This window comes from Selaginella moellendorffii, unplaced genomic scaffold, assembly GCF_000143415.4.
Source record: "Selaginella moellendorffii unplaced genomic scaffold, v1.0 SELMOscaffold_183, whole genome shotgun sequence".
NCBI classification, from domain to species: domain Eukaryota; kingdom Viridiplantae; phylum Streptophyta; class Lycopodiopsida; order Selaginellales; family Selaginellaceae; genus Selaginella; species Selaginella moellendorffii.
In genome coordinates, this window is record NW_003314443.1 from 29,271 (window position 1) to 44,284 (window position 15,014).

The following is a 15,014-nucleotide window of genomic DNA, read 5'->3' on the forward strand; positions in this document are numbered from 1 at the left end:
ATCTCCAAGGGCAGAGAAGAAGCACGAGTAAAAGAATGTTGTGTATTGATAAGAAAAACGATGGAATGGAGATAGGGATCCACAATTTGGATTCCCCCCTTTGAAAGGCTAAAGGTTCTAACTGCTATCATATACTATATGCTATTCATGATTTAATCTATGGCTTCAATGCAGCCTTGGGTTCAAAGTCGAAGTCCCCTGAACCTGGGTTTTTGGTTGATACAATTACACAACGAGCCTGTTGTGCCGGACTTGGGATGAGCTGGTCTAGGAGCTCAACTGCATCTATTCTGACGCAATTGCTTCGCTCCCTGACACATCCCTTCCGGACGCCAAGACGCGGCAAAATGCGGCCATCATCCAAGGCATCCAGCCGCCCAAGGACGAAAGGGAGCCGACTTGGATGTCGAAGCTGTCCGAGATTTGCAGAGGTAGGATCGACATGGACTTGCTTTTGTGCCACAAATTCATGCTCGCCTTTAGCTACCATCTGGACATGAACGATTCAAACGTCGTCTCCATCGACAAGGAGCAAGATTGCCAGGACCTCATCATGCAAGAAGAAGAAGAAGAGCTCTACATTGATCATCACCTCCCTCGAGCTCAAGCTGACGAGATTGTGTGCGAGATCTCTCAAGTTTTGCCACAGTCGTACCAGTGGCTGGGTCTGGAGGAGATGGACAGCAAAGAGGAGGTTTTCCGCGTGATCAACTGGGACGTGGAGGTGAGGAGCTCCAATCTCAGCTAGGCAAACAAGATCTTGGATTGACGTGGTCGGTTGGCACTCACTCAGTACACTGTATGCCCAGTCCGGGCATCTTGAGATTTCCAGGAACAAGGAGTTCCGTGATCGTCTCCTGGAACGCGATAATCACTGCATATGTGGCGGCATCCCGCATCCGAGAGTGAGAGTCTATGTTTGATTGCGACTCAGAGCGCCATGGAACTCGATTATAATGGCACTCGCGCACCAGGGGCAAATGAAATCGATCTTGCGCAAAAACGCCGGCCAAGGATCTCATGTCCTGGACGAATCTACTGCCCAGAATGACAGGACGTTCCGTGGGTTCCCCTTCTAGCAGTGAATACCAGAGGGGGGATTTGGTCACCGCCAGAGAGATCTTAGACGTGGTGCATGGACGGTGATGACGACAGCCACCAAGGCGTCGTTGCCCTCACGAAGAACAGCTTCGGTCAAATCCCGGAGAAGAATCCAGTACTGTGGATCCTCGCATTTGCAAGAATGGGCGTTTTGACAAGGCCGTTCACGAGATCCTGCGCAAGACCATTGTCTGCTGGATAGCTCTCACGCAAGTTTCAACTTGAGCGCCGCCAGGAGCATGTTTGAGAGCATGAAGATGCACACCTTGGTTTCCTGGACGACCAACTCTCAAAACGGGCACTATGATCGAGCAGTGGAAGTCTTCCAGCTTATGAATCTTGAGGGGGGCATGGTCTTCCAGAGGGGTTTGGTCTGCATGAAGGCATGGAGAATCATTTATGGAGTCCCTCGAACCACATTCTACAGAATCAAAACTGAGTTCGAGGAACAAAGGGTTCAACAGGCAGTCTATGGGAACGACGGTATGCACAAAACCAGGGGTCATGTTGTATATGGAGAGGCAATCTTCAAGAGGTTTGTCGAGACATGTAGCGAGCAGCAACCACATAAAACCCGCCTCTTGGAAGATGGAACACGAGACACCCAACGAGTTCTCCCTTCCATGTATACCAAGGGGGCCATATTGGAAGATGTGAATCGGGAACTCCAGAGTAATGGCTACAGGAAGCTGAGCCAATCTAGATTTAGTAGATTGTGGAGCAACAGGTTCGGGGATGTGAGTATAGGAAAGTACTCCAGCTTTTCAAAGTGTGACGAGTGCACTGCTATCAAAATGGCTTTGTCGAAGAATTCTTGCAGTGCTCAAGAGCGAGAGACGTTGGTTAGAAGGCGGCTCGACCACAACATCGAGCAGAGAAGCTGCAGGACTGCATATTATCATAACAGGATTCTCTCCATGGAGAGACCTGACTCTTACCTCTGCATCATCCACGACAAAATGGACCAGAAAAAGACGTGCTTACCTCGACTCAATCCTGCCCCCAAGGCAATCTCTTCATCCATGCAACTGCCTGTGTCTCTATTTGGCATAATCGCTCATGGGCATGGTGCCCAAAACTATGGGAACTTCTTTGTACCTCTATGGGGTGGTGGGGGTGCAAACATGATGATTGTGTCCCTAGCAAAACACTTAAGGTCTCTGCAAAGTGCGCAGACTGAACTGAACGGCCAACCCTTGCATAAGGCCCTTGTCGATCGAACCCCATACAGGGTTCAACTGGAGGAGGAGCAAAGGCTTGCAGTATTGCGTGGGGCCCCATGCCATCCCAGTGAATATGTTGGCCGTCAGATTGTAGGGTTATCACGTGAGGCCTCATGCCATTCCGACGAGGCTGGTCGCCCGGTGAATGCACAGCCTCATCCAAACGAAGCAGAATCTCAAGGAAGTTCTTGCGGCCGATGTGGCCTTCCACCCCATCTTCTGCTCCAAACAGACAATGCTGGCAGTGAGAACAAAAACATGTACGTCTTCGCGTACTTGGCAATGCTTGTTGCCAAAGGCATATTTGAAACGGTTACACTTGGCTTTCTCATGGTTGGGCACACTCATGAAGACGTCGATGCCATGTTCAGTCACTTGGCAGAGTCCCTCCGGCGATCCAATGTCCTCACCCTCCCACAACTCTACGATGAATTCCAAAATTGCATCAAAGGCACTGTTGAAGCTGCACTTCTGACAGAGGTTCCAGACTTTAAGGGGTTTGTAAGAGGCTACATCAGGGACGGATCCGAAATGCTGATTGGCCACTCCAAGTCTCTTCAGTTTCATTTCAGCATGTGTGACGGTGCTCCAGTGATGAGGTACAAGATGAGAGAATGGGACACAGTGTGGCTGCCAGTGGACGGCATTGAACTCTTCAAGAGAGATCCCATAACTGGGGAACCTATGATTCCTCAGGGTTCCCCACGGCCGATGCACCCGGATGGACTCAAAGACCAGGAAAGTATAGTGGCCGGGATTAGACAGCATATTGCCTTCTGGAAGAGGGGGTTGGTGTTTGGTGGAGAATCCTATTTTCAGAGGTGCAAGCCTTTGCTCGAATACTGGGAGAAGATTATATCTGCTATCCAAAATGGGCCGGTTGTATATGAAGAATTGGAAGAGTCCTTTTGGCCAGAACCCAGAGCACCAGATAGTAGCGGAACAATGTCCTCTGGAAATGTAGTGACAGATAACGATGTTGAGGATCACTATTGTGGGCCGAGGAACAAGAAGCCGGATTCAGCATTCAATCCAGTACAGGTCTGCAAAGGAATGGTTGTGCTTGTCAGACCCAGTAATAAAAAACAAATGATATGGGTGGGGCGCTGCATCACTGATGCAAAGGAGGACGCGGAAACTAACTCCTTCAATGTAACTGTGGAGTGGTTCAAGCCAAGTTCCGGATATACGAAGGATTGCCTAGAAAAGAGATGGGTGCTGAATCCAAGGGATCCCAGCATGAGCATATCGGTGGATAATGTTGTGCATGGTTGGATGCGGAAGCAGAGTGCCACCATCACCTTGCCAGACCATGCAAGAGATGCAGCAAGAGCATTCATAACCCGGGTTCAAGGTGAGATTCATTAATATTCCTTTACTAAGTTTCTAATGTATTTTATTTCAAGGTGAACAATCCGAATCTGAATCAGAGGAGGCCTGATATAGTGTGTGAGGTAAAACAAAGATGATGTGACATATGCATTTACCAATCACACGTGCATAAATCTAATAATGTGGCGTGTGGCCCATATTAATGGCACATAAACCCATATTGTGGGCTTACGTGCTTTATGTACCATCATTCCCTTGCAGCGTGTGTGTTGGTTTCCTTTTATAACACAATGAACTCCATATTTTAGGGTGAAGAGCGTTCTCATGGCAAGCACAAAATCTGTAAGTGAGGCAGAAAAGGAGACGGAGAAGGAGATAGGTGAAGATGTAGAATATATAAGTCTTCCAAACTCCCCGTACTATACTCCAGGTAATCATTTTTCTGAACAAACGGCAACATTAACAACTATCGAGAACGCCCCAGTAACGTCAGAGACAACAATCCAAAGCAAAACAACTGACCCGGAGAAGGATGATAGTACCGCTGAGAGTACCAAAAAGGAGGTGTCCACTAGCGCTTAGGCTTATAATGGCGTGTGCCCTCATGCCATTTACTTGATCACCAAATACCTTTTTCCCTTTGCACTAGTATATCTTAATACCGGTCTGAGAAATAGAATGGCATGTGCCCTCAGGCCTTTTACTAAATCACCTTTGAAAGAAATGCAAGCCTCTATGTCGTAAAAAAAAGGTACTAGAGAAATTCCTTAATAATATGAATGTTATTTAGTTTCATGAAAATACACTAAGGGTGGTCAAATGAGTTAAATGACTTCTCCAGACTAACAATGCCTCTTGCTACACCTTCACAATTAGATTCGTTAGAAAAAGATAACATTGAATAATATCTAAATGTTCTCACCATTAAGTGATATGTCTGGCTAATAGGAATGACGTTCATCTTGGAAAGCTCACCACACGCTCAATGAACAAACAAATAGTGTGTGCGTGCATGCCATCACTCTTCTTTAGCTTCAGATTCGGCTTGTTCACCTTGACAATGAGATTTATTATACAACCAGATGGACTCAGTCTGGACATAAAGTCACCGCGCTAGTCACCATGCCCCAGATATGTCTAGCCCCTGGACAAAAAACATATAATTTCACGTCATTTTCAAATACTTGAAAATTTGTACCTAGTCCCATTTTACTGAATAAATCCGACTTTAACGAAATAGAGCATCAACGAGAATGACCACCGATTACATCAGCACTGACAAATCCAGTCACTCGAGATACAAAACTCGAAGTGCCACCGGCATTCACAGTCGACAACCACAACAAAGTTGCCTACATTCCGTCAATTCCAGCCGACCAAAAACTCAAAAAAGTCAGCCTTGCCGACGACGGCAACGAACACTACATTGTACTCGCCACTGACATCTCGGCAAGTTTTCAAGACAAAAGCATCAATCTTCTCCGAAAGAAGAAACACTTGTTTGCTTGGAGTTATCGAGACCTTAAGGGAGTTTTGCCAAAACTCAGCCTTCACACCATCACCCTTCTTCCAGACTCAAAACCAAGACGACAAGCAGCCTACCGGATGAATCTGAATCTAATGGAACAAGTAAAGAAAGAACTTGACAAGCTTCTCCAAGTCGAGTACATCTACCCAATTCAGAATCCGATATGGCTTTCACCACTGGTGGTTGTGCCGAAGAAAAATGGCAAACTTCGAATCTGCGCTCAACGACGCCACCGAAAAAGATGTCTTCCCGATACCATTTACCGACGAAGTTCTTGACGCAGTTGCTGGACACGAGATGTATTCCTTCCTCGATGGTTTCTCTGGCTACAACCAAATTCACATCGCCAAAGAAGATCAGCACAAGACAGCATTCATCAGTCCATGGGGAGCCTATGCTTATCGACGAATGCCTTTTGGACTCTGCAACACCCCATTCACCTTCCAAAGTCTTGTCACCAACACTTTCTGAGACTACCTCACTGACTTCATGAGAGTCTTCATGAACGACTTCAGCATTTTCAGCTCGGAAGATCAACATCTTGAATGCCTAGAGAAATGCCTCAACAAGTGCGAGGAGAACAACATAGCACTCAACCCCGACAAATGCGCTTTCTTCATCAAATCTGGAGTACTTCTCGGCCACGTTGTCTGCAAAGATGGCATTCTCATTGACAAGGACAAAGTCGACGTCATCTCCAAACTTGAACCACCGAAGAACTAGAAAGAACTTCGGCGCTTCCTCGGCAAAGTCGGATATCACCGACGATTCATCCACAAGTACGCTCACATTGCCAAACCACTCACCGATGGACTAAAACAAGATGCCCAATGGACATGGACATCCGAACAGCAACAAGCATTCGACAATCTCCGACTCAAACTAACAACAGCACCGATCCTTGCCAAGCTTGACTGGACACAAGAGTGCCACATTCATGTCAACACTTCCAACGTCGCCACTGGTGCAATTCTGAGCCAAACTCAACACGACAACCGAGATCAACCAATCTACTACGTCAACCGACTACTCAACCCAGCTGAACGAAATTACACCACCACCGAGAAAGAAGCTCTCGACATGATCTACTCACTTCAGAAGTTCCGACACTACATACTGTCAACCAAAGTCGTAATTTTCATCGACCACAAGGCACTCCTTTACCTCATCAACAAACCGATATTATCTGGTCGAATATCAAGATGGTTCCTTTTACTACAAGAATACAACTTCGAGATCGTCCACAAACCCGGCAAAAATCATGAGCAAGCAGATTATCTCAGCTGGATCACCACCGGCGACAAACCCGAAAGACTTACCAATGACTTACCTGACTCAAACCTATTCCGAGTTTCAATACCAGCAACCTGGCTCGACGACGTCTTCAGTTACCTGAACTCAGCAAGAGTTCCAGATCAGTACACTACGTCCGACCAAAAGAAGACTTTTGTTGCTAAAACCCGACGATACTCAGTCATCGGAGGCACTCTCTACAAACTAGGAATTGACAACATTCTTCACCGATGCATCAAACCGCAAAGCACAACTCAAATCATCAAGGAAGCTCACGATGGACCTTCCGGCGGACACTTCGCCGCTGACACCACAACTTGGAAGATTCTTCAAGCCGGCCTCTGGTGGCCGACACTCTGGCATGACACTGAAGAATTCTGCAAACGCTGCAACACATGTCAAAGACACCAATTACTGCCAAAAACTCAGACTCAACAACTCAACCCAACATTCCCAATGGCACCATTTCAAAAATGGGGACTCGACTTCATCAGACCCCAAGTCAGCACCCATCGACAAAATCAGTACATCATCGTCGCCACCGATTACACTACCAAGTGGGCTGAAGCAATACCTCTCCGACATGCCACAGCGAAAGCAACAGCAACCTTCATCTACGAAAATATCATCACTCATTTCGGCACACCACTCGAACTCGTCACCGACAGAGGCACCCACTTCATCAACCAAATAATCGAAAATCTCGCCACCGAGTTCAAAATCAGACACAAAACGTCGACATCATACTATCCTCAAGGCAACGGTCAAGCAGAAGCAACGAACAAAACACTGAAGACCATCCTCAAAAAAGTCATCAAAGATTCCGGCAAAGACTGGGATGACAAACTTCTTGATGTACTTTGGGCCTATCGCACTGTGTATAAAGTCACCACTGACATGATGCCATTCAAACTCGCCTTCGGAACAGAAGCCATCACGCCAATTGAATTCATCATCCCAAGCATGCAAGTCACCGTCAAGTATAATCTCGACACCCAACATGCAGTTTGAGAAAGGCTTCAGCAACTCGAACATCTCGACGAACTCCGCCTCAACGCCCTCTGGACACTTCATGCCATCCAAAAACAGAGAAAAGCTTGGCACAACCGACAAGCATCCTGGCATAACATTCCCAAATACAACGCCAACGATCATGTTCTCTGGTACTGAGGACCCATCAGCAAACTACCATATCACGTCGACATATTCAGCATCAGCACCTCAGCAAATTTCAGACCCAAACCGACAAACACCCCAAAACCAACAATCAACACTCACCCCAGCAGACAAACTTTAACTCAAATCAGTTCAACACAACTCAACTCAACTCAACACGAACTCATCCACCAACTTCAGCAACAAACAGTAGCAAAAATCTCTAAGTCCCAAGCTACTGTTGGATCTACGCCACCTGAGCAAATATCAACAGAGTTAACTTCATCAGCAATATCCACCATTGATTTACAATCAAGCCAAATCAAACCACATCAATTCCATCAACAAATCTCTACCGTTCATCACCAGCAATCGAGCGCCACACGATCAGCCAACCAACAGTTACAGGTTTCAAGAACCCTAACGGGGCGAGCACTTCGACCACAAAAAATGAAGAGAAAGATGCCAGCTCATCCACCCCAGCGCCTCAAATACGTCATACACCATATTCCTAAGCTTCCCAGCAACGACACAACCACCTGGCTCAAGGACCACGGATTCGAGCTCCTCCACAAGGCCTTTTCAACAAACCCTGATAAAAAACTAGCGAGGAAACTGGCCGCCTCCTTCAACACCAAGAACAGCACCATAACCGACGGCACCAACGAGATCACCCTCAGCCCAGCAAGAATTGCCTCTGTTTTCAAAATCTCCAACAAGGGACTGCTCAAATTTTCAGGAGAAGTTCCACAGCAAATCATCAAGGCCAATCGAGAAATTACCAGTGAGCTCACATGGGAGGACATCAAGGAGCAGCATATGGATCACCTCAAAGCCCTCCTCCTCTACTACGAACTTCGCCCAACAGATCGCACCATCAGCAAGCGCACAGCAGAAGTCTATGGAGCTCTACTCGACGGCAAACGTGTGAACGTGGCTCATCATCTCCACAAGCTCCTTCTCAAGCTTCTCGACCGCGCCATCTTTGCCACACTCAACAAGAAGACCATGTGGACAGTAATCTTCCCACTGCTGATCGCTCTACACCAAGCTCTTCCCAACAAGCAACCGTGGACAACCCAAACGAACTCCACAGAACAAAGCGACAGCTCCGAAGAACACTCAGAATCAGAAGGAGCAACTCCCAGCAAGAAACCGAAGCCAGCATCTCAACAATCAGGCTCAACTCACTCCAACAACACCAGCTCCAGCAACAAACACTCCAACAATTCAACTCCACTTCGCCGCAGCCTCACACGCAAAACACCAGCGAATCCAGCTCCCAAACCACTGATCCGAGAGCACCTCGTCATCAGTGACAAGGAACACAACTCACACCACCATCCACACTCACCCCAGAGCCTGCATCCACTCGAATCAACCCCAAAACCGACAACTTCTCACAAACACATCAATATTGCTAAAGGAAAACGTCAGCTGATCGCCCAAAACTCAATTTCTCCACCAGCTGAGAACAACATTCTCAACGCCCCGACCTCCTTGACACGTTCCACAAAAGAAAACATTGACTACCTTCGCCAATCACTTGAAGAACACGCAACCATACTTGAGCAGCAGTAGCAACAAGCGATGGAAACTGACTATGTTCGCACCGAGGACAATGTCTAGTTCTGTCAGGGGAGCAGAGTGTATCAACCAAAAACCCAGGTTCAAGGGACTCTGACTTTGAACCCAGGGCTGCATCGAAGCCATAGATTAAATCATGCATAGCATATAGTATATGCTAACAGTTAGAACTGCTAGCCTTTCAAAGGGGGGAATCCAAATTGTGGATCCCTATCTCCATTCCATCATTTTTATTATTAATACACAACATTCTTTTACTCGGGGGGAATCCAAATTGTGGATCCCTATCTCCATTCTATCATTTTTATTATCAATACACAACATTCTTTTACTCGTGTTTCTTCTCTGCCCTTGGAGATAGGGCCCTTTTCTCTTTTGTTTTTCTTACTAACAATAGATTTCCAGCGAAGAGGAGTTTTCACACCTCTTCAGTAATTGAGAGAGAGGGGATGGAAAATGTTGCCTTTGTCTGGGTGCAACCGGATGGAGAGCTCCAAGGGATTCAAGCCACCCAAACATCGAGAGATGGCACTAAACCCTAATTGCTTCTTAATGTATATCATACCTTCACCATAATGGTGCAAGCTCTCGCTCATTTCTAAGAAAATGGATACAAGAGTTGAGGTGCTTTTCATAAGAAGTATTCATAAGCTTCTGCACAAGAGCATTTACATTTATAAACAATTTATAAACAAAGAGGAGCTTGAAGCCCACCGATACTCCTGAAAAGTCTGAACTTATATGCAAGGTGGGTTTTATAAGATTTCTGTTGTTTTGCATGTCTAGAAAAATTTGCTGCAGTCAAGCTCAAGAAAGAAACCATTCTCTTCTCGATGGAATGAAACTCTCACTTGCTCCATGCTCTAGCGAGGCCATGGCAAACAAAACGGCTTGGATGGACTCTACATCTCAATCTGAGCAAGTAGCTGATGCAGAAGCTATTTTTGAGAAACAAAGTATAAGTATGCTGCAACAAGAACCAGCAACATCCATTTAAGATATTGTTCTGGAAGATGGCTTGTCTGAGCTCGAGTTTGATTTGATCCAGGCACCCTGGTCCCATCTATTCTTCACTTGGTTGTCAAAGCTGGAGGTCCATAGCTTTCGATCCTTTCAAATCCTTGGGGCGTGAGACTTGGAGCTCCAACTTTTGATGCCTTTTCTTGGCAATAATATATTGCTCTGAAACCGTGAAAGCTTACTCACCTGCAAAAAAAACTCCAGGGTTGCACCAGACATCCAATAAACCAGGGAAGCTCTCGAGGAAAATCCTAGATTCAACATAAACAAGTCACACCTCATGGAATTGGTGGTGATCTTGGTGCAACTAGCTAGTTAAGCTTGTCCTCAAACACATGGTTTTGGCATTTGTCTTTCACACTATTGTCCAATCTTGTGAGAGCCTTGACCGAGCTTAAACTCAATCAGCTGAGAGCAAGCTGTCTCAAAAGTTTCCAAAGAGCAGAAGGCATAACACAAAGGTCACAAACTCGTCTCATCACAAGTTGCATGTGGTCACTCCACGCCTTGGATGTTGATGAACTACAGGCCTCCATTTATCTTGGAAAATACATCTATGAGGAATGAAGCAATCTGGACAATAGTATAAGCAAAATGAGCACGAGAAGAACCATACATATCGTGGAAAAGCATGAGTTCTACACTCAAAACGACACACACATGGCACGGGCAATGTTCGATCAAATGCCCGAGTGCCACAACATTGTCGCATGGATTGCTAGGCCTACGCTCTCACTGGGAATTTCTTCCACGCTTTAATTTGATCCTCTACCAGGAGATGGTCTTGGAAGGAATGGCTCCCGACTAGATCACATTCACTTCCGAAATCAGAAAAGTTCTTTGTCAGGATGTACCATCTAGTAGGACGAAACTGGCCTCAAGAATGCTAGAGCATAAGTTATAACATGTAGCTACGTGGGGCTCCTCGCCAAATGATGAACCTATGCAGAGACTTGCCCGATTGTGGAGCACTAGTACACGCAAGGTGGATTGTTAACATTGAGGATGTCATTGTCGTGTGCTAAAGTGGCCTGAAGAACGCCACCGTGATTGGATTCCTTGTGATTCCATCACTCTTTTAGCTAATAGAGCTTCTAATTACAATCTTTTACAAGGAACCCACCTAAGCTCGGTTACAATCTTTTAAAATGAACCCAGGACTAAGCTCAATAATGAAGATTAGGCCATTGTTGGGAGTTGTGCTCTTATTGGATAGCTCATTGTAACGCTTGAGCTAAATGCTTTTCAATTAAAACGTACAATAATATGCTTTGCCTCCTGTGGGAACATGCAGTCTATGTTAGGAGATCTCCAGGCATGGTGGATCAATGTTCCATCTGGAACGGATGAAATTTCTTGCTCAAGGTGCTCGTCTGACCACATTCCACAGCAATATTCTGAAGCTGTATGTGAAGGAGATATTCGATGGGTTGTACAAAGAGATCAGGAAGATCCTGGTGCCGTTCATGTGGATGTTGTGCTGCCATTTGAATGGAAATTCGGGGTTTGGTAAATCTGCATTCGTCTGGTACTTCCGGTCATGATCTACGAGCCCAGAGCGACTGTTTTGAGGGTAACAAGCTCAGGGTGGTGAATAGAGAAGACTTCCCTCAGGAGATTGTGCTGGACAGCAAAGTAGATACCATCTCATCGATCAGTGAGTGGACTTGGGGCGGACGTGGGAAAAGCACGAGTACGATGCTCTTGTGTCTTCTTGGAGGAAATGCGTGACAGACTACGAGAGTGGATCAGAAGAAGCCAAAGAGATAATGCAGAGAGTGAATGCTGCTGAAATGGCGTTTGAATGGTTTGGAGGTTAGAAGCAAACGGTCTGACTGTGGAAGCTTTCGAAAGGGATTGAAGCACCTGAGTATGGTTCTGACTCCTGATTTTGTCCTTCAAGCGTTTTGAGCGTTGGTGGTCCAGGAAACCAAGGTGCGCATCTTCATGCTCTCAAACATGCTCCTGGAGGCGCTCAAGTTGAAACTTGCGTGAGAGCTATCCAGCAGACAATGGTCTTGCGCAGGATCTCGTGAACGGCCTTGTCAAAATGCCCATTCTCGCAAATGCGAGGATCCACGGTACTGGATTCGACCGAAGCTGTTCTTCGTGAGGGCAACGACGCCTTGGATGGTCCTAATTCGTTGTAATTCTTAGGATACTACTTTATCCATCACGAATAGCATCAATACAGTAATCACTTCGAAGCTTTTAAAATAGGATCTACATATTTGTCTTGGTAATGGGAGATTTCACTTCCTGAACATAGTCGCTTCTATATATCAGGTGAAGCAAGATCTAACGTCCACATCTTGATTGATTTCATTTGCTGTTAAATCCATCCATTTTTTGAATTTTTTTTGTGTGTGGCTATCCGGCACCAGGAATCGTCTAAAATCCATGGTGAGGCTCTTTGGGTATCGAGGTTTCTTCATTTGAATCCTTGGAATCTTTCGGTTTTCGGCTTTCGACATCCAAGCCGGCTCCCTTTCGTCCTTGGGCGGCTGGATGCCTTGGATGATCGCTGCATTTTGCCGCGTCTTGGCGTCCGGAAGGGATGCGTCAGGGAGCGAAGCAATTGCGTCAGAATAGATGCAGCTGAGCTCCTGGACCAGCTCGTCCCAAGTCCGGCATGACAGGCCCGTTGTGTAGTTGAGAGGGAGGGATGGGAAAGGTTGCCTTTGTCTGGGTGCAACCGGATGGAGAGCTCCGAGGGATTCAAGCCACCCAAACATCGAGAGATGGCAGCTTTCCGCTGCACAGAGGAAGACGAATACCCGAGTCTCTCCCACCTCGCGAAACCGTAGCCACTAAAATCTAACGGTTTGGATGGTATATTCTAAGATATCCTTTAATCCAACGGCTGTGATGTATCGCTCTTAACCTTTTATTTGTTGTAGTTACCACTAATATAAACTGCGTTTAGAAGTTCATTCTTATTCACTATTTCTAGCTTGTTGTCTAGTGTCTTTCTTGTTCAAATGGTGAGGAAAGCTTGCATATGCTGGCAGGGTCATCGAGAATTGAATGGCACAACATTATGTGTGATTGATCCATTATGCTGAAGTGACAACTGATGAGAATTTGGTATATATGATCGAATTGGTAAGCTCAATGGCATGTTTGTGCTGTTTGTGTGCTACTGGAGCAAATCAAATATATGTCTTCCCTTCCACAAAATTTGATTGCATGGCTACAGTGGAGATGCACTTAAGTTAACATGTTTGTTTAAGTCTGTAATAATGGATTCCATTGATTACACTTTTGGTTTCCTATGATCTAACACCCAGAAACTCAACACAGTTAATTTAATAATAAAATAATAAAATAGTGTTCATGTTAGGGGGCAACCCTAACACCGTATTATTCTTAATTGAAAGTCGAGCCCGATGGGAATCGAACCCAGCAACATCACAGCCGTTGGATTAAAGGATATCTTAGAATATACCATCCAAACCGTTAGATTTTAGTGCGGCTACGGTTTCGCGAGGTGAGAGAGACTCGGGTATTCGTCTTCCTCTGTGCAGCGGAAAGCTGCCATCTCTCGATGTTTGGGTGGCTTGAATCCCTCGGAGCTCTCCATCCGGTTGCACCCAGACAAAGGCGACGTTTTCCATCCCCTCTCTCTCAACTACACAACGGGCCTGTCGTGCCGGACTTGGGACGAGCTGGTCCAGGAGCTCAGCTGCATCTATTCTGACGCAATTGCTTCGCTCCCTGACACATCCCTTCCGGACGCCAAGACGCGGCAAAATGCAGCGATCATCCAAGGCATCCAGCCGCCCAAGGACGAAAGGGAGCCGGCTTGGATGTCGAAAACCGAAAACCGAAAGATTCCAAGGATTCAAATGAAGAAACCTTGATACCCAAAGAGCCTCACCATGGATTTTAGACGATTCCTGGTGCCGGATAGCCACACACAAAAAAAATTCAAAAAATGGATGGATTTAACATCACCTGATATATAGAAGCGACTATGTTCAGGAAGTGAAATCTCCCATTACCAAGACAAAATATGTAGATCCTATTTTAAAAGCTTCGAAGTGATTACTGTATTGATGCTATTCGTGATGGATAAAGTAGTATCCTAAGAATTACAACGACTTCCATCATTACGACCATCCAAGGCGTCGTTGCCCTCACGAAGAACAGCTTCGGTCAAATCCCGGAGAAGAATCCAGTACCGTGGATCCTCGCATTTGCGAGAATGGGCATTTTGACAAGGCCGTTCACGAGATCCTGCGCAAGACCATTGTCTGCTGGATAGCTCTCACGCAAGTTTCAGCTTGAGCGCCGCCAGGAGCATGTTTGAGAGCATGAAGATGCGCACCTTGGTTTCCTGGACCACCAACGCTCAAAACGCTTGAAGGACAAAATCAGGAGTCAGAACCATACTCAGGTGCTTCAATCCCTTTCGAAAGCTTCCACAGTCAGACCGTTTGCTTCTACATCCCAAAGAAACCAGGGGATACCTCCAAACCATTCAAACGCCATTTCAGCAGCATTCACTCTCTGCGTTATCTCTTTGGCTTCTTCCGATCCACTCTCGTAGTCTGTCACGCGTTTCCTCCAAGAAGACACAAGAGCATCGTACTCCTGCTTTTCCCACGCAGGCAGATAGCGAGTGAACGTTGTCCGCTTGGCTTTTCTGACATTGAACTCGTCTGATGATGAAGCAGCAACAAGGGTTTTATTTCCAACCATCCGCCCCAAGTCCACTCACAGATCGATGAGATGGTATCTACTTTGCTGTCCAGCACGATCTCCTGAGGGAA